Here is a 22,266-nt window from a genome sequence, read left to right on the forward strand (position 1 = left end):
TGGTAAGGATTGTCTCAGCACTATGGCAATGCTGTAAACTCATTAACATAGCAGGGACTGTCTGCCTTAATACTGTGGTGATGCTATAATATTCTGCACATGGTAAGGATTGTCTCATTGTCTCAGCACTATGGCAATGCTGTAAACTCATTAACATGGCAGGGACTGTCTGCCTTAATACTGTGGTGATGCTATAATATTCTGCACATGGTAAGGATTGTCTCAGCACTATGGCAATGCTGTAAACTCATTAACATAGCAGGGATTGTTTGTCTTAGTATAGTGGTGATGCTATAATATTCTGCACATGGTAAGGCTTGTCTCAGCAGTATGACAATGCTGTAATCTCATTAACATGGCAGGGACTGTCTCCCTTAGTACTGTGGTGATGCTATAATGTCCTGTACATGGCATGGATTTTCTTTCTTAACACTGCAGCTGTGCTATAATTTTACATACATAGTAGGGATTGCCCCATTACTATTATAATGCTATAATCACATAAAAACACAACAAGGATTGTCTGTATCAGCAGTATGAAAAATGGTATAATTTCCCAAAAATTATATGGACTATGACAATAGTATAAATTCCAAAAAATTATAGGGGGCTGTCTGTCTAATCATTAGATAATGCTATAATATCTGGAACACAGTTGATATTGTCTCTCTCTGGACTATGGCAGTATTATAATTTCTCAAAAATGATAGGCATTGTCTGTATCTGGACTATGGCAATGCTGTATTTTTGCAAACATGATAGAGGTTACCTAGCTCAAATAATACGGAAATGCTAAATATTTCCAAACAAGGTAGTTATTGTCTTGTCCCTGGACTATGGCAATGGTATAATTTCTCAAACATTTTACGGATTGTCTGTCTCAGCACTATGGCAATACTGTAATTTTCCAAACGTGGTAAGGGTTGTCTGTCTCATCAATTATGGGAATGATATATTCTCCTAAAGAAGGTAGAGATCGTTTCAGCTCTGTTGCAGGGTTATAAATTTACAAACAGTTGTAGTGACTGCCTGTGCCAGCACTATGACAATACTATAGTTGTTTGACTCATTCAAGAGGTGAGAATAGTGACTGTCCAAAATCTGTCAAGCTTTTTATTTAACATGCACCTGATATATACATCTTTTAGCCATCCACCAAACCTCATCTATGGTTATGGTCCAAACAAGAAGGGCTACTACTGTTGGCTCTCTATAACTGCCTATCTGGTGTGATGAACATAAAGTCTTTAGATACAGTTAAGAAGAAGGAAGTCACTGTGGTGACTTGTTAGAATTTCAATGGATGCCGACTGACATAAAATGTGTATATGGCTGCACGCTTTATTCACAGGTTCATAGGTTCGTAGGTAGGTACTAGCCTATCTGCCCAAAGGCATTTGTAAGCCTAGCCAGAATGTATTGGCTTTTGCTTCCCCCCTCACATGATTCACATCATTTATTGTTAAGAACATTGGACTATGCCACATATAACATAAATATGAAATGTTACAAAAAAGTATAAATGTCATTCATTTACTGGACCACCATATGTCAATCTATCAGGGAGCTGCACTGTGAAAGTGAATGACATGCATTTAATAATAAATAATAAAATAAAGTAGTAGTAAATAATTTAATTTTGGTTATTATTTATTTATTTAAAGATTAATCACAATTTATGAGTTCTATAAACGTATTTTCCATATTATATTTTGAAAGGTGGATTTCCTCATTAACCTCTTTAAGAATTAAACAGGGTTTAAAAGACAGTGTTATGCCCTCCTTGGAAATGGTATCATGAACATACAGTTTGCAGCTCCTGCTGACCAGGTAGATGATTATATCAGGAAACATTAGATACCGCATCATTTTTAATAGGTGACATCATATTTTTCTTCCTGTTGTCAGGAATATCATTAAAAGATGTTGGCTGTAATATATGCATCCTGAACTACATGCACATGTACGCATTCTTGATAGGAACACCATTTTATTTCTGTATCTTTAAGTATATAATGCATGCACAGCAGCTGTACTTCTGTGTATTAATTATTGTTAATCTATGGTTAGTATTGTGCAAATGTGTGGCAAACTGCTGATGTGACTGCCTTAAGTTTGCAAAGCCAACTGTTACTCCAGAAAGAGGCAGCTAATGGGATTGAAAATAAGTAAATGGTGCAGTTGATGAGAAGGAAAACACTTGTTGGCCATGATTGCAGACTAATTGGTTTTGTAAGAAAAACTTCAGCAGAAAAAGGTCTATAAATAACTCCCCATAAAAAACTTTTAAAAACATGAAAGCATGTATAATATATAACAGCATCTAGCTAAGGCACAACTCAAAGGTTTTCTAATAACAGAGTGCAAACTTTTTCTGAGCAATAATTGATACATACATGTTCATGTATTAAAGTTGTCAATAACTTGTATATTTTATAATGATAGGTAGATATACAGACAGATATTTATAAAGGATCTACCCATATATGGGATAGACTGTTATTAAAAAGAGACAGTAGAAATATTTTTCATATAACAATCACAGTGATCAAGTTAACAACAGACTGCAGCAACATATTACATTGTAAAATGTCAAAGCAGTAACTGAATGCTAAAAAGAGTGAAATGTTCAAATTCTGGGAAAATTTAAGTTGATTAAAAGTAAAACAATGGAATTTCAGATATTTTTGCAAACGCATTTGTGTGATGAGTCAATCCTATTTTGTCCTCCTGCTCGACATCCAAAAGGCATCTCACCTGATCTCACCCCTCATTTTGCAGGCTCTAAGTCCACACAATTTCAATCTGAACCCAACTTGGGTATATGGGTCAAATGGCCAAAAGATGCTTTCCAGTGATCATCACTCCCAGGCCTGCGTCTAGGAGCATGTCTCAGTATCATGGTTCCAGGTGAAGTTCTTGTTGCTACTGGAAATGACTTCAAAATATTATTGATACCCTGGGTCTATAATACACAGCTCCAGAGCCAGAAAATAAAAAGAATCTTTATTAAAACGATAAGTGCTTTTGTCCCTTTTAGCTATTTACAGGACTTCATCAGAACAGTTCACTGTTTAGTGAATTCTTAGTTAGGGTATAGAATAGTATATTTTACCTTTTACTCCATTAACATCCACAGTATCCTTAATAAGATAACAAAATTCACTCATGGATAGCACAACACAGTCCTGATGTAGTGACTGTCTTAGAGACCTGGCTTAAACCGCACAACAAAGACAAAATTTCTGCCCCCAGGATACAACATTCTACACCTCAACAGACCCCGTAAGAAAGGTGGAGGTGTTGCTATTCTTTACTCAGACCTCCTAACCCTAATCCCCCTATCTAGCCCTATTCACTCCTTTCACCTAGCTGAGTTCCTTTTAGCCAACTTTAAAACAAACACAAAACCCTATCTATAGTTGCCATCTATATACCACCTGGCAATAACATATCCCTACTTGAACAGATTCTCAATTGGATATCAGACCATAACCCAAATGAGACCATTGTACTGGGTGACGTTAATATCAACTGGCTTTCCATTACCGCCAACTCCCCTACCACTTTCATTAACCTTTATGGGTATTCCCAACTCATCTCCTTTCCCACTTTCTATAACAAATCCACCAGTTCTAGCTCCATCATTGACTGGATTGTTGTTTCCAGTCCTAACCTCTATCATCTACCAGAAATACTGCCTGACTCTATCAGCGACCACTGCCCAATACGGACCCTCCAAGTCTTCCACCACATTTCCAAACCCCACAAATTCAAAGAATGCCAGAAACTATCTACCTTCAACCTTCTCTCTGAAATATACTGGAAACCCTATTTACTTTACCTCTCGACGATGCTGTCTCATACTTTAATTCCACCTACCTTAATATATTAAATTCCCTTGCTCCTCCACGTTCTGTCAGAGTCAAATCGCACACCTTTCCCTGGCTCACCAACTCAACTCAGTTACTTATTCAAAAAAGAGATGCTGCCTAGAAACTCTGGCAGAAGACAAAATCTACCTCCCATTTACAAAACTATTGGAAACTTCAAAATCTCACTAAAAAAACACATTAATGATCACAAAAAAAAATTTCTACCATCAACCACAGACCACCTAATACAAAAATCCCCAACATTTTCTGGAACAATATCAAGCAAATCATCCATCTTGGTAACCCATCTTCACCCAACCCCTGCCCCAACAACTCACAACTTGAAACTGCAACCATCTTCAATTCCTATTTCATCAACACCATAACTAAACTTATGCAGTCCTCTCCCCCACCCTTTCCCCCACCATCCACGACTCCCTCCCCTCCCTCATCTCATCCCCCTCCACCCAAAACTCCCTTCCTAGAAAATTCCCCCTTCTCTCTTAAGTCAATCCCTACAAGCTACATTAAAAAACTTCTCCTTAAGCTCAAACTCTGCTCTCCATCAGCAGCCAACCTTTCATCTCTATTCCTAAAACTTGCTGCTACATCTGTGGCATACCCATTCTCTATCCTAATTAATTGCTCCATCTCCAAATCATCTGTTCCTACACTATGGAAAAAGTTCTATACAATTCCCATTCACAAAGGCGGCAATTCCTCAGAACTTTCAAACTTTTGACCAATTGCTACACTTCCCCCCTCTCCAGTTTACTAGAACACTCTGTTCACAAACAAATCCTAACCTGAACACCCCCACCTAGCATGGCTTCCGGCCACACCATAGCAACTCCACTGCCCTCATCTCCTTTACCAATACTATTTCCCTAGCCAGAGATGATAACAAACTCATGTCCTTGCCTATTTCTAGATCTGTCTAAAGCCTTTGATACTGTCTCACATCATATACTCTTCTCTAAAATCTATCAACTTAACCTTTCCATAGCTAATATATCCTGGTTTAACAGCTACCTTTCAGCTGAACCCCAATCTGTCTAATGTCTCTCTGCTCTCTTCACCTTTCTCCCAACCAAAACCAGTGTCCCACAAGGCTCCATTCTTGGACCCCTCCTTTTTAATATCTTTACCAATGAACTCCACATATGCTCTCCCCTGTCATCCCTCATACAGTACACTGACAACTCCACCATTATAACCATAGCTGACAACCCCATCAAATGTTTACACAATCATCTTTCAACCTCACGGAAGCCTGGATTAAAAAAAAACAACTCATACTCAACTCACAAAAAACAAAACTCCTTCTCTTCCTCCGTAAACCTTTCTACCACCTTAAAACCTCTTTCAACATCTCTTCACTCAACAACACCACAATCTCTCCTGAAACCCAAACAAAGCTCCTCGGAGTTATCATTGATGACCAGCTGAAATTTGATCTTCACATTCATCAGTGCATTAAGGAAAGCCATCAAAATCCTGGCCTCCTTTACAGAAACAAAAGGTTCCTCACTCCTGACTCTAGAAAAACACTAGGCAATGCTTATCTCCTTCGGAACCTCTTCTATAGCTCACAAATATTTACTAACCTTCAGTCTACTCTTGTCTCCAAACTTGAATCTACCTATAACAAAGTGGCCTGATTTGCTGCTAACTTCTCCTCCAAATCTCACCACTGTCTGACACTCAGTTCACTTAACTGGCTGGAGTTCCCAAACTGCCTCAAACTATCCCAACTTCTCACTATTCACTCCATCATCAATAGACCCTCTGACCATCCAAGCATCTCCTCTCTTGTCTCACCCTGTGCCCCTACCTGTTCTCTAAGGAGCTCTGACCAACACCTTCTTTAAATACATAAACCTAACAAAGTTGTAGGACAGAATCTTTATAGCTACTGTCCTACCATCCAATGGAACAAGCTTCCCTTGACCCTAAGAAGCATACCCCAGACATATACATTTAAGAACTCACTCAAACAATACCTAATCAACCTCAGGATTTGTCCCTGTAATCTCCCTCATTGAATCTAGTCGTAATCTGGCTCACTCCTCTCTCCCGTATCTTCCTCATCATGTTCTATTTACTATCCCGCTTGTATTTGCCACTTATATGACTACCTTCTTCAAACACTAACTATATTTAAACCTCTCCTGCATCATCATTGTAAATGCTTCAGCTGACAATCTCACTGCATCACTCACTTACTGTTTTCCTGATCTGTTATAGTTTTTGCCTTGAGCCTTGTATTTCTCATTGTATGGCACATGTACTGTAATGATGATCTTTGTTAATATCTGTACTTTGGAGTGTTTCTCCAAGGGCCTCCGCTGAAAAAGGGCTTTAACCCAATTGCACTATCCCTGTCAATAAATGTCAAATAAAAACAAAAATAAATAAAAATATTAAAACACCACCCTTATATACAGGAAGTACCACAAATCAATTTCCTTTGTTAATTGATACTTAACAATGTTAAAATAAAGTTGTCACAACTCTTTCCTAAAAAAAAATGGTCTATATTAATTCACTGAACGCTTAAAAAAGCGAATGGTGATTAATCGACCCTATGTAAGTGAAAGCTTACAATGTCGAAGTGTAAGAACAGTGATTTTTTTTTTTCCAAGGGAAAAAAATCTCTGTTCCAACAAAAAAAAAAAAAAAAATTATTTCAAACATTATATTCAGTGGGGGGCTTTACCCCCCCACCCCCTACTTAAATATACCAACTTCAAGACTGCACTACAGTGCCGAAAACAGCAAAGTACCAAAGCGGCCAAGCAAATTCTTTCCCAGGGAAAGAATTTGCTTAACAGCTGCTTCAATATTTTCCATTTTCAGCCTTTTCAGTTCGACAAAGATGCATTCGAAGATATGCTTCTTCGGTCTTCTAATATAGACCCCCCCCAAAAAAAAACAGGTAAAAGCATTTCATACACATTCTGATTATTCAATAAATACAATGCTTATAAATTCAAAGCTGCTTTTTTCAAAATAGGTAATAAAAAAATATATTAATTTAACCCAGGAGGAAAAGGGGAGTTTAACTTAACAATCCATTGGAATTCTTTTACTTTAATGTGTAATTCTCACCAACCACCCCTAACATTAATAGGTACTACATCCAGGATCCCAAACTGAAATTTATTAAACCCTTGCCATATTAAAGAGTGCTTATACAAGGAATTGTTCATATTTGCTTTAGAAATAGGTTCATAGGTTCATAGGTTTATACTAGGCTATCTGCCCTAAGGCATTTATAAGCCTAGCCCAAAGTTTTGTGGCTTACTCCACCCCTTATATGAAAAAATACTGTGCCCATTAGTTTGTTGTGCCTCTGTCCAGCAGTGACACAGAGATGATTCCCGGGGTAAACCTATGATCTGCCATCCACAGGTCAAGATTTCTCTTGAACAGAGCCAGCGAGGTGCTCTGCCTCACATGGACCGGGATTTTATTCCACAGCATAGGGAGTCTCTGAGTGATAAATCTATCCCTCCAGCACATCCTATTTATATCCGTGCTAAGGTTTAAGTCACTTGCTCTAGTGGTTTTGGTGGATTTGGATTTTTGAGGTGGAGCATGTCCATTAATTCGGGTTGGACATGGCCTTGTATGTCAGGCACATGTCACCTCTGAGCAGACGGTATGCGACTGAATAGAGCTGGAGTTTCTTCAATCTGGCAGCATATGACAGATTTTGGAGTCCCTTTATCCTTTTGGTGAGGAACTTTTGGGGTCTCTCCAATTGCTGCAGATGTTGGGTGAGATGCATCCCGAATGGGGCATCGTACTCGATCATTGGTCTGATAAGTGAAGAGTACAGGGGAACAATGACCACACTAGATCTGGATGTGAATCCCTTCATGATCAGGTGGGCAATGTAGAAGGTCTTTCTAACCACTTTAGCAAAGTGAGTGTCAAAAGAAAGGCCACTGTCAACCTGGGTCCCCAGGTCCCTGATAACCTCTTCTGTGCTTAGTGGATTGCCACCTATATGGTAGCTTGGGGTTACCTTGTTTTTCCCGAAGGGTATGACTATACATTTTTTGGCGTTTAACTTCAGACCATGGCTCTGGCACCAGCTATCTGTTTCCATGAGTCCCTTCTGAAGGATAACTGTGTCCGATGCACTTTCCACTATGGCACCCAATTTGCAGTCATCTGCAAACTTTGTCAGCCAAAGTCCTCCCATGTTGGCCTGTACTTCTGAGAAGTAGATGCCGAACAATAGGGGGCCAAGGACCGAGCCCTGTGGGACACCACTTGTGACCGGCTTGGAGTCTGACATAGCGCCAGCAACTCTAACCCTGTGGGTTCTGTCCTTAAGCCAGTTTGCAACCCATCTTGTGACATATGGGTTTACATTTAAGCTGGTAAGTTTTTCTACAATACCCGAGTAGGGTATTGTGTTGAAAGCCTTTGCAAGGTCAAGGTAGGCTGTATGGACTGCCTTTCCCTCATCAAGGGCCTTGGTGACTGTTTCGAAGAAGTCGACCAAGTTCAAAAGGCATGATCTGCCCTTGACGAAGCCAAACTGGGTCGGGTCCAATGTCTGTAAGTCCCCTATATCTTTGTTTATGAGCTCCATTATGATCCTCTCCATAGCTTTGCAGACTAGACTTGTTAAGCTTATGGGGTGGTAATTACCAGGGTCCGTAGAGGCACCGCCTTTGTGGAGTGGGACCACAGTTGCCGTATGCCACTCCTTGGGCACGTATCCTGTGGTAAGGCTGAGATTAAACAGCTGCCTTATGTGCGGGTTTAATTCCTCATTTAGCTCGTGTAGCACACAGCCGTAATAGCATGTAAATGTTCATAAATTATTTTTCAAAACATTCTTTCTGTTTTCCCCACATAATGCATACCACATTTGTCACAGATTGCCATATAAATCAAACCTCAGGTGGCACAATTCCCTTTACCTAATCTAATGTGCCTAGAAATTCCTATAACTTCCACAGAATCAACTTCCAGAATGTAGGGACATTGCTTACATGAACTATACCTTCTAGTACCCTTCAAAGCAAGAGTGGGTTCAATGTAAGTTTGTTCAAAAAGGTTTTTGAAATTCCTTTCAGTTTTATATGCAAAAATGGGTCTTTGCCCCAAAATGTCCAGAACATTGGGATTCCCTTTACAAATTATCCATTTTTTTGCAATAATATCCCTAACTTCTTCGGATCCAAAAGCATAAGGAATTACCATACTAATACAAAAATCTTTATTAGAAGTAGTCTCAGCCTTTTTTTGGAGTTATGCCTGCAGTTTTGTCACCTAAGAGAGGTGTATACTTTCTTCCCCAGCGTGATAAAACTTAATATATTGCTTTCTGCAACTTATTAACTGGGTAGCCTCTATTTTCAAACATTCCCTTAATTTTAACTAATTCCATTTTAAATACATACACCTCAGAACATATCCTAGCAACTCGGACCAACTGGCCCTTAAAAATATTCTTTTTCATATGCTTAGGATGATTACTATGAACATCCAAATAGTGATTAGAAAATGTTTCCTTTCTATAAATTCTAGCTGAAAACAATCCCTTACCTCATTCTTGTACAGGGTAATGTCAAGGTAATTAATAGAAACACTATTTGTGGCGGAAGTAAACTTGAAATATGTACAAATGTTGTTTAAGTAATCTACAAAATAATCAGCTGTCTCAGAGGTGACTTTCCCCAAAATAAAAATATTGTCCAAAAAACGATAATACACTACCCAGTTCTTAGAATATGTGGAACAAAAAAACATGTATTTTCTCCCAAGCATAGAGAACCAAATTGGCTTAAATGGGTGCACAGCTGGCATCCATAGCTACTGCAGCAATTTCTTTGAAATATTCACCCTCAAAGGTAAAAAAAATTATTAAGTAAAGCATATTCCATAGCTGACATAACAAAATTAATCAACTCCTCACTAAACATTGAAAGGCTCTGAACCGCTTCATAAAATAAGTGTAAGCCTTCTTTACAGGGGATAGATGTGAATAAATCAATCACATCAATGCTAGAAAAAGAACAAACGTCACTGTACCAGTTCATATTTATCTTAGTAAGAAAGTCCCAAGAATCTTTCAGCAAATAAGGGACCTTGTCAATACAATTTTTAAGAATCCTATCAGTAAACACCCCCAGAGAGTAAGTGGGGCTATTATGTGCTGAAATAATAACCCTAAAAGGTGGCTGTTCTATGTCTTTATGGACTTTTGAAATACCAAAAGCCATTGGAATCAGGGGGTGCTCATTTCTTAGGAAATCAAATAGATCTTTGGAAATAGCCCCCTGTAAAAGGGAATCTTTCAAAAATACTGCATTTTCCTATGAGCTGGAAGTGTCATGGAATAATAATAAAAGATTGCTAACATAATCCATCTTTTCAAACACCACTATACCCCCCTCCAAAGGTTTCATTCTTCTTTATTTTCTGCATTAAACTAAATTTATCCTTGGTTAAACTGAAAAATCTATTTTTCTTATAAGTCAAAGCATGATAAAATTCTGATAACTTGCATGTTTATAAGCTGAAATTACAGGATGCAAAGGGGGGCTAAAACAGCTCTTTCTCTCCAATGCCACATTATAGCCAACCTTACCGGTTTTATTATGTTGTTCCTTAAACATCAGTTGAAAATTTAACTGATTTTGTGAACAACTTAAATTCAGTTATTACATCCACAACCCCCACTTTAAAAGAGGGTACAAATTTAAAGCCCTTCTTAAATAGTGTAAAATTAGTTTCATCTAATACCATGCTTGTATAATTAAAAATGTTAAAATCCTGAAAAGTGTTAAGTTTACCTTCATAAGCTGTTAATATTTTGTTATTTAAAATGTCTTTCTGCGGTTGTGAAATATTCATTTCTTCCAAAATATCCACCCCCCCGCCGTGTGGTCCCTTTGAGTATGGCCTTGAGGTCAAAACTTCTACTTTTTTTTTGTTTTAAATTCTTTCTGATCTTCTAAGGGGTGGGTAATGGGAGTCATATTCCCCAGCAGTTTCATTAACATCATTAACAGTTGTATAATCATTATACCGAACTTGGTCAAATCCTTCATTAGATACATGCTTTTACCTGTCTTTATGGTTCCCTTGATAAGATTCAGGCAAGGGATAAACTCTAGTTTTATTATAGTTATTTTCATCCCTAATTTTTTCTGTTTCCATTCCAAATTATTTTTAACGTTAAGCTCAACTTTTCTAAAAAGATTCTCATGTTTGTGCTTATTTGACTCAAACATTAAATATTCCAACACTGCTAGATTGAATTTCTCCAAATCATCTAATAAACTTTTAATATGTGAAAAGCAAACTGGTCAAACATCTCAGTAAGTTCAACACTCTCAATTTTGTTTAAAATTAGTCCATTAAGAGACTTATAAATCCTTAGTTCCTTGGGCACTTATTTATTTCTTAAACTTTCATTTAAATAAAGACTGTCACATTGCAGGATTCGTACGTTAAACAACTTTTTTCCAGTTCTGACAACCTAGTCTGGAAGGATTTCGGTTCCTGTCTTTGCTGAACCTCAGTTTCATCAACCTGAAATGAAACCTCCCTTTGAGTCTAATCTATAAAAGTATTATTTCCTGGGGTGTGAGTTGATTGTTTGGCATGTCTGGGTGAAGCTTGCCTTGCTACGTCTTCTCTCCTTTGACTGTTATCTGAGAGATTCCCTTGATTACCAAGTCTCAAACATGGTTGATTTATAACTTCCTTCCTTTGCACTGCCTCAAGGGATTGTGGGACTTGTAGTTTCTCCAATTTTGATCCAGGCTGGTAACACACTGTGTTAAAAGTCCAATAAGCTGTGTTAATTCCCCATTCTGTGTCTGCGGCTCAGACACATTTTCAATACCGGGCTTGAAATTAACAGTGCAACCATTGTGAAGCACACCACCTTTGTTAACCAGCTCCATAAAAGCAAATTCATGAATTCAGCATAATTAGGCAGTGAATAAGTAGTAAATGGCTCACAGAAGATCAGAAATTGGAGATGCAGTTGAGCATATAATGCAGTTTGAAGATACAAGATGGAAGGCTCAAATGTGATATAAGGAAGTATTGTTTTCACAAAAATAGTGAAAGTTGAGTGTAACAGAATTCCCACGGTGAGGCTGACATCATAAGCAGTGAAAGATGGACTGCCATAAGATAATTATACCTATCAAAACAGAAAAAAAAAAAAAGAAAAGCTACTACTTAAGTTCGAGATGAGGCTTGTCCGAATGTTAGCAAATGGACTGAATAGGCGGACCAAGTAGTGCTTATCTTTTGTCAAAACACATTTAAAGCATTAAATTATTGCCAAAAGATGAGCAGAAACTTATCTACTATAGTATCAGGTACACTGGCTGTATTAAGTTCATAGAAGGTTACTAGTCTTGCATCCTAGAGGACCAGTGAGGAACCTAGCTCAAATTCCCAGTTGCCCCAAAGCAATGTCCACTTAAGTGATTTGCTCAAGGTCCTACCATACGCTAGTGAGGGCTGAGAGAATCAAGTCCTGTAGCAGGGCTCACAGCCTTAATCCTCCGTACCAACAAATCCCAATTGTAAAATGGTTAGTTTAGCTATTAGTATATAAAATGTGGATGTGAGCCACAGTAAAATAATATAATACATACACGGTTATCATATGTTGTCCATGTATAATAATGACAAATTCCACTCATTTATCTTTTGTCAGTTAGATCGTATCAGCCATATTTGTCTGCTCTTTCAGCAAGATGCAAAGCAAAACTCTCCTAGATGTCCAAATATGTCCCACTCATTAAAATAAAATCAAGAAGCAACAAACACCGTGACTCGTCAAGACTTTAATAAAATGCAGACAAGAGTAGAGTTAAAACAGCAAAGCTTTTGAGTTAGAACAATTCTTTGTCAATGCTCAAACAAAATACAAATGTACTAATAGCCAGCATACTCTAATGAATCAATTATCCAATCAAAACAGTACAAAGACACAACAATACAAAAATATAAAGCATGATGCCTGTTAAAAAATAAGAAATGTATAAAAATGGATATATATATATATATATATATATATATATATATATATATATATATATATATAAAAAAATCTGGCTTAAAATGGCAATACAGGTTTAATACTAGTTTTAATATTTAATCCAGGCGGTCTATCTGCCCTGAAATAAATGATCCACCTGTATTCTGCCATTTCTGTTTAAATACTTGTATCACCACCCCTTAAATTACCATATACTTGATGTATCACTTTATGTTTTTGTATTGCTATGTCTTTGTACTGTTCTTATTGGATTAATGATTCATTAGAGCATTCTGGCTATTAGTATAAATAGATCTATTGCAGAACTTGTAATTTGTTTGAGCATTCACAAAGAGTTGTTCTAACTCAAAAGCTTTGCTGTTTTACTCTATTCTTTTCTACATTTTATTAAAGTCTTGATGAATGACGGTTGAGTCCCTGTTTGCTGCTTCTCTCATTCAGCAAGATGCTGTTCTGCTCTTGGCTTAGTGCAACCTTCTTTGTATTCTCCTTTTATTGTCCCTTTTATTACCCACACATACTTATAAACACTGCTTACTTGTGTGTGTGTGTGTGTGTGTGTGTGTGTGTGTGTGTGTGTGTGTGTGTGTGTGTGTATTTTTTATTTTATTAGTTTGTTAACCTGGTAATCCAGTAGGTACATAGACCTCTTTTTAATAATATCCAGGAGGCCTATATGGTTGTAGCTTGCTCCCAGTATCACAATATGCATATGGAGACCGAGAGAATCAAACCAAGGACTACATGACAAAGTTTGCTAACAGCTCATAGCCTTAATTCTGTACATTAACCTATCAGACCTACATATACCCATTCTCACTTTTCTTTTTTCCTGTGGATTGTGTCTTGTATACTTTTACATATGGTGTATATATCTTTACATTGTTTTTACTGATATGGTGTTATTGAGGTTCACTAAGTCAATTTTTCATCTTCTGTTTTTTTTTTTCTCAAGCAATAAAATTACACAGAAATAAAGAGCCCTTCTCTCATCTTATGAAAATGTCACCCATGCATCTTTTGCAATTTACTTTTTTATGAGTAAAGTATAAGATATTTTAGTTCACTAATGGACCACCACCATTCAGTGCACTTAATGTAATAGAATTCAAGCATTTCTAATGCAATATGCTAATGTTTCTGTTATCAGGGAAATGTACCTCATCTGCTCTGTGGCAGTTCATTTGTGGAATCTAGTTGGTAGTATATTTGAGAACGTCAAAAGGAAAAAAAACAATAGCAATTATTTGCAACATGGATTGCCAGAACACTTGGGAGCAAGCAAAACATCTTTTGCTTCTGGTAGCACCATCATTAGGATTGTTTAAGCTACTGTGTTCATCATTAAATAATCAGGGAAGCCAAAAAAACAAAAACAAATATTATCCATTGCAGTATAGGTTGAGATGTGTTTACCTTTTTTGTTAAAATCAAAATAATGCTATTTCATAAATGCGTATATTGACTTTGATTTAGAGCATCCTAATCAAGGCAGGAAGGGGTGAAGAGTACATTATACACTGCACTATTAACAAAGTTCTTAATTGGCAAGGAGGTATTGAGTAATACTTATTTGTACAGGAAAACATATTACCATTATGTTTCATTCTAAAGTAAGGGAGCAAAACTAAAGGTAGCTAATGACAGCAGACCAATGATTCACACCAATGTCTAGCTAGGATTTTTGGAGATGCTCACCTGACTGTTACAACGTTCTCTGAAGGAGAATATTCAGAAATTTCTAGTTTTTACATAAAAATCATGTGTTAATGCTTTCCCTTGACAGAACTACCCTTTCTTCTGTGGCATATATTCTGAATTTAGAATTAAAAGACAGCGCAGGCATGATAATTTTGCTATATCAAAAAAGTATTTAATGGATACTAAGCAATATGTGTTTGAAGCTAAAACATTTGGTACATTTGTGCTGGAGAAAATGTTGCCTTACTAAAATTAATTTGGTTATTACGGCTTACATGATGTGTGTGGGAGTTTATACATGGTGTTATCACTGTATGTACTCAGTGTTCTCAAAAATGTTGTCAAATATAACAAACTGCATCCTTTCAAAATGCCTGATTGTTTACATTTTTTTTTTACATTGAAACCGAACACCTGAATTAAGAATGGCTGCATTGAAAATAATGACTGAAAAATACATATCTCAGTCTTTCTCAGAATTCTTGTACCGCTCTCTGTGTATCATCCTGAAAGTAAATTAAACACTGAAATATTTAACATTCAAAAGCAGCTGTAAATCTAACCATGCAAAAGTTACAGTGCGTAACATTTGGGGAGAGCTTTTTTTTCTTGTCAGAAGAGCTGAGATGGACTATGTACTTGGTGACAGAGCAAATATTGTGCATTGTTAACAGTTTCATCATTTTAAATAAATGATTAAAATGTAATAGTTTAATGTTTATTTGCTTAGCAAATGGTTAACAGCCTAAGGGGCTGGCATGTATACTGTGCATATATAATTTAGAGTGGATTAATGATCAATTGCCAGAAATTGCAGTGCTAAAGATCATAACAAGTCTGACACTACTGATTTCACATCCTATAAAGCTAAGGCAGCTAGCTGTGTGTATGTGTTATAATAAGTAGAGACAAGAATAGAATTATCAGCTTTATTCACAGACATATGGAAAAGATGGATAGAATGTGAGCAATTTTTGAGAAAAGAAAGAAAACTCAGAGCATTTCAAAAATGCTACCCATATATTTGCTGGTTTGTTTTAGATTATTATACAGTTTGTGATATGTGGGATATGAATGACAGTCCTACTCTGACTATAATTAGATGCAGACACAGTTTCTTGGCATAGAAGTGAATGTTAATACTACATTCTGTAATTAAAAGAACATGATTACAGAGAATAGAAAGTTGGGGAAGCTGGTACTGTCAACAGTGGAAATCACAGTTATTTAAAGGTCATATTAGATGACCTACACAAACAATGACATAAAACTGTATGGAGGGCTTGGGGGATGGTATACATTACCTGCTATTAGAAAGCAACACAAAGTTACCCCCTGCTTTGTAGAAAACTTGAATTGATCTGTCTGTAGTACTTTGTACCACTTCAAAGAGCTTACCTCGAAGGAAAGATACAAGTGGGTATATTATATAGTACACACTAGTAAAATGCTGAAACAACCATGTACCTCAAGTTTTCTAAAGACAGAAGGAATCATTGTAATACACAGAAGATTAAAGAAGTAAAGGAGGTACAATAGAAATGTTCAAGTATCTAAACAGAATCAAGAAAAGTTCTAGAAAGCAAGCTTACTTTTAAAATATGCATTTATGAAAAAGTATGCTTGTATTGGAATCCAAGAGTAGAAGCAGACTAAGGCCAATGTGAGGAAGCATTTTCTATTTCTTTATATATATATATATATATATATATATATATATATATATATATATTTATGTAGAGAGTAAATATTATAACAGCGACATTGCAAAATGTCGAATGTTATAATATCGACACCACTACATCGAAGGCTGAAAATAGCGAAGCCGTGAAACATTGGGCAAGATTTCAGTGGGCCGTTCCGTGGCTTCGCTATTTCCTCCACAGTGGTGCGATAGTTACGGACCTTAGGGTGAGGGTGCGGGTTAAGGTAAGTGGATAGGTAGGAATGTGTGTATGCTTTAATGTAGGGTTAGAAGTAGGGTTTTGTTAAGCGTATGTGTGTGTATTAATTAGTTTGTTTGTGTATAGCTTCTTAGGGTAAGTATGCAATAGTTATGGACCTTAGGGTTAGAGTGCAGGTTAAGTTTAGTGGATAGATAGGAATGTATGCACGGTTTAGTGTAGGGTTAGAAGTAGGGTTTTGTTAAGTGTATGTGTGTGGATTATTTATTTTGGTGTGCTTGTGATGTGTGTATGTTTCTCGGAACAGCAATTTTTTTCCCTGGGAAAAAATTCACTATTCTTCGTGTCCGATGTTATTACATTTCGAAATTCCAAGTTTGAGCTTATGGTGTTAAATATTTTGGAATTTCGATTATGTGATATAGACCCTATATAATTACAGACTGTACAGAAATTAGTTTCAGTATCTCAGTGAGGAGTTAGAGAGATTTAGATTGCTCAAGGCATGAAGAGTGCATTTATAAGCATAATGGTATAACGCATGTATAGTGGCAAGGTCAAATGGACATTATTTGCAAACAAATTATATTTCCGCAACATATGTGTATGAAGTTCCATTTAAATGAGGTGCCCCTGAATTCTTCAACTGACTCACTTTCTTCCAGTTTTTCTGGCAATGTATTATTTCAAGGCCCTACAATTCCTTCTTGTTAGTAGTGCTACTTTACATTGGGCTTGAATATAGTCCTATAGTCCTATTAGTCCATTCTTTTGAGTTTCATGTTACCCTTTTCTCCCTTTGTGTGTGTCCATATCATATCTCACTACTTCCTCATGTTCTGATGTGCTGCTCATGCATCTTGGACTTATGCTCATATGCTTGCACAATACATTAGTGCTGTTCAACACAAGCAATGGAGAAAAAGGAATATCTACTGATTTTTTTTTTGTTGTTGTTGTAGTGAAAATCTGGACATTTCAGAGGTACAACAGTTTGCTGAAACAGTGAAGAAATATAAGGAAAATAAGGTATGGTTCTGTATTTCAGTTTTACAGAATGTACCCAATTTTTCTTATTTTTGGTCTGTCCTTGGTCGCATATATCAATAGAAAAGTCTGGTTGCTCAATGCTACTTCATCGGTCTGACTTTTTTCTAATGGTATGTGGTTAATGTACTGTGGGCATACTGGTTGGGCTGACCAATCAGCATGCATGTCTTTCAATAGTAATGAGAAGTCATTGTATAATTACGTTTTTGTCCACACACACACACACACACACACACACACACACACACACACACACACACACACACACACACACACACACACACACACACACACACACACACACACACACACACACACACACACACACACACACACACACACACACACACACACACACACACACACAATCACACACACAACCTATTGACTGCTAGGCCAGTGAAGAACACTATGAAAAGTATAAGGCAATGCTGAACAGTAAGAGAAGCATGAGGGAAGAAAGGCATGCTGCTGCTAGTGCTAGGATTTACAGTAGGGGGGAGCATGACAGAAGGAAGGTCAGAATTTTCAGGCAGTAAACAAGGAAGGTACAGAGTCTTCAGGCAGGGAACAAATCCAGTATCAAATTTATTAATCTAATAAAGAATGGATTTGTTTAGCCAGAGTCCACCACATAACAGAAGCACTCAGGTCACTCCAGAACAAGTACAAATATGACTCTGTCATTGTTCATGATGGTGTGAATGACCTGAGATGTACCTCCAAGGACTACATGAAAAGAGACATGGAAGAGCTCTCTGATCATGTAGCCCAGGCTGGAATGACCCTGACCCTGAGTGGCATCCTGCCCTCACCAAAAATTATACTTCAGTATAAAGAAAAAAATGATCAATTTCAACAACTGGCTAAGCTTCTGGTGTCATTCAAAGGGTATCCAGTGTCTGTCAGCCTGGGACAACATGCTCGACAAGCCGCGTTGCTTCACAAGAGACAGCTTGCACCTGTCACCACTAGGCTTTCGAATACTGGCCATGGTTCTTGCTGTCCCCAGAGTGCCTTTTTTAGGCAAGGCTCAAAAGTCAAACCCACCTCTGTAAACAGCACAATTAACAAAAAACTGAGGGTTATACTACTCAATGCCAGGAGTTTAAATCTCAAAATGCACACACTCAAAGCACTCCTCAGTATGGAGAACTTTGATATCTGTGCAGTAACTGAAACCTGGTTCAAGGCTCCAGAGAGCACCCCAGCACTACCGGGCTACAACTCATACCACGTGTTTTGGCCACAGAACATGGACCAAAACACAAAAGGAGGGGGGTATCCATATTCATCAATGATACCTACACCTCCAGGTTAGTGGTGCAGCATGATACCTCTGAGATCATCCATGTTATACTAACATTGGACAAATCTGCAATGCAAATTGTGGCCTGCTACAGATCACCCTCCATGACCCAGGACCACCACTCCACCTTTTTGGAGACACTGGAAAACATGAAGGTCCTACCAAACACCCTGATATTGAGCTATTTCAATTACCCTACCATTAACTGGGACAACTACTCGAGTACAAACTCCCAGGCCTAGCACTTCCTGGAATTCATCAACTCAAATGCCCTGGATTAGCTGGCAAACTCTCCTACCAGAGATGAAAACATATTGGACCTGGTCATCACCAACATGGGTAACAGGTGTTCCACACCAGAGATCAATCCGTCACTGGTTAGATCAGACCATAAACTGATCACTGTGGATGTCCACACCCCACCACCACCCCCAACTAAGGAAATCACAGTAAAAAAACTTTTCTAAAGCAAAGATCACCTTACTTAAGACAGAGGTGGTAAGTTTCACAGCCCCCACGCTAAAGGATAACACTGCCCAAGATGCAGAAACGTTTACATATGTACTCTATGAGCACCTACAAGGATGCATGGATCATGCCATCCCTAGCAAAACCAAGACTCACTCCTCTGAGAGAAGGAAACCAGTCTGGTGGACCCCGCAATAAACAGGCTACACAATAGAAGGAGGAAACAAGTTCAGAAAAAAAGCAAATCCCAAGAAGGAAAGAAATCCCTGATCAGTATCAGTAAGAAACTAAGGTCCCTCATAAAATCATCCTAGGCTAACTTCGAAAGAAAAATAGCCAAGGATTCAAAAGATGACCACAAAGCCTTCTTTAACTATGTTAAGAATCTAAGTGACAACTCGCAGATATGCACTGAACTAGTGCAAAATAGAACAAAATATACTGAACCTACTGATATTGCCAGAATCCTGGCAGATAAATTCAGTGCAAACTTTACCCCCCTCTCACCCCCAAAAGGGCCCACAACAATACTGGAAAAGTGTAGTGTCCCGGAAATCACAGACGCACAGGTGAAAACAGCCCTTACAAAAGCCAAAAACACAGCGTCAATGGGGCCAGATGGTGTCCCAGACTGCGTCTTGCACAAACTACAGAACGAACTAACCCCCCCACCTAAACACACTGTTCAACCTCAGCCTCTCCACAGGCTACATGCCCATAGAATGGCGCACAGCAATGGTTGTTCCACTCCACAAAGGAGGGGTCACAACTGACCCTGGTAACTATTGCCCCATAAGCCTGACTAGCCTGGTCTGCAAGGCTATGGAGTGCATCATCATCGAACTCATTAACAAAGACATTGGGAACCTCCAAACACTTGACCCGACCCAATTCAGCTTTGTTAAGGGCAGATTATGCCTACTAAACCTGGTTGACTTCTTCAAGACAGTCACCAAGGCTATAGATGAGGGAAAAGTTGTTCACACAGCCTACCTTGACCTCACCAAGGCTTACGACACCATTCCCCACACGGGTATTACAGAAAAACTCACCAGCATGAACATAAACCCCTACGCCACGAGATGGGTTGCCAACTGGCTTACAGACAGAACTCACACTGTAAGAATAGAGGGCTCCAGGTCTGACTCTAAACCAGTCACAAGTGGTGTCCCACAAGGCTTGGTCCTGGGACCCCTACTGTTCGGCATATACTTCTCAGAAGTACAGGCAAACACAGGAGGACTATGGCTAACCAAGTTCACCGATGACTGCAAACTGGGAGCCATAACTGATTCTCCAGCTGACACTGCCATCCTCCAAAAGGGCCTTACTGAGACGGACACCTGGTGTCAAAGTCATGGCCTCAAGCTAAATGCCAAAAAATGCATAGTCATCCTGTTTGTGAAAAACAAAACACCCATGAATTACCACATAGGTGGCAGTCCCCTTAATACAGAAGAGGTAATAAGAGATCTGGGGACCCAGGTAGATAGTAACCTCTCCTTTGACAATCATATTGCCAAAGTAGTTAGGAAATCCTTCTATGTGGCCCATCTAATTAATAAAGGGTTGGCATCTAGAAATAAAGAGGTTATAGTGCCCCTCTACTCGTCACTCATCAGACCCATCATAGAGTACAATGCCCCATTTGGGGACACTTCCAACAGCTGAAAAGACCACAAAAGTACCTCACCAAGAGGATTACTGGCCTCAAACATATGTCCTATGCAGCCCGACTGAAAAAACTCTGGCTGTAGTCAGTGGCATATCACTTACTCAGAGGTGATCTCTGCCTGACTTTCAAAGCCATGTCCAACTCAGAATTGATGGACATGCTCCACCTAAAGAAATCCAAGTCACTGCGAGCCACGCGCTCTAGTGAGCTAAACCTCGCCACAACAATAAACAGAACATGCTGGAGGGATAGATTCCTGTCACAGAGACTCCCCATGCTTTGGAACAAAATTCCTAACTACATTAGGCAGAGCCCCTCACTAACACTCTTCAAGAGAAGCCTTGACGAGTGGATGGGTAACAGAAAATACACCCCTGAGATCACTTCACTAGCTCTGCTTGACAGAGGATCAGTTAATTAATCAATGGAGCGTCAAAAGCTAGGCTTTCTAGTGGCTTTTTAGCCACTCTGGCTAGGCTTATAAATGACCTCAGGTAGATAGCCTAGTACCTACCTATGAACCTATGAACAGTTGCTCTAATCTGTCTAGTCTATATATAATGGTTACTCTTCATTAATGGAATTAGATTTGTTTTTCTCTAATCCTAGAAGGAATTCTATAGGAAGTCCCAGGGCTATTTTTAGAAGGACAAGGCAGTCTAAAACTCTGAAAGGGAATACTGTTATCCATAGGAAGGACCTGCTATCTTTCCAAACTGGGTTTATCAGATATATACGGGAAAGTCAGGGGGATTCCACAAGTTGATTTACATGTTTTATAATATGATGGTGTGTCTAGTCAAGTGATACAAGCAATGGCAATACAGAGAAAGTGTTTCTTAATTTTGTCAAGGTAAATCATGTACTTGGTACTAGTATATTTGGTACTGCTATATTTGTTTAGCCCTGAGAAATCTCACTGAGAAAAGTCTGAAAATAATTAGTACTTGTTTTTGAGTGATACAGCTCAATTTCTGTGTACATTTTCGTATGGTCTCCACATTTTATTGTCTGAAAACAGCAATAAATGTCTCTCTCCATAAATATATATACACACACACATATATATATATATATATATATATATATATATATATATATATATATATATATATATATATACAGAGAGAGAGAGAGCAAAAGAAAAGTTTTACAGAAGCAGGGCACTGCATTTGTTTACAGCTAGTACTTGGCTTGGGTTTTTACAACAAAATAACAGTATATTGTGT

General features: G+C 38.1%; 1 protein-coding gene across 2 annotated transcripts in view; it reads left to right on the forward strand.

Moving 5' to 3' along the window:
• The window catches only part of LOC122807225 (alanyl aminopeptidase, membrane), a 1,192,582-nt gene that overhangs the window by 358,589 nt on the left and 811,727 nt on the right, over positions 1–22,266 (forward strand). The window contains exon 3 of one of the 2 annotated variants that reach the window (XM_044078301.1): positions 17,498–17,564. The exons of the other annotated variant lie outside the window; for it this stretch is intronic. The gene's annotated coding sequence lies outside the window, so the exon portion shown is untranslated. The remainder of the gene's footprint in view (positions 1–17,497; positions 17,565–22,266) is intronic. 2 annotated transcript variants of the gene reach the window in all.

The sequence above is a fragment of the Protopterus annectens genome, chromosome 7.part0 (genome assembly GCF_019279795.1).
Source record: "Protopterus annectens isolate FY-2018-M chromosome 7.part0, PAN1.0, whole genome shotgun sequence".
In the NCBI taxonomy this organism is placed as follows: Eukaryota; Metazoa; Chordata; order Ceratodontiformes; family Protopteridae; genus Protopterus; species Protopterus annectens.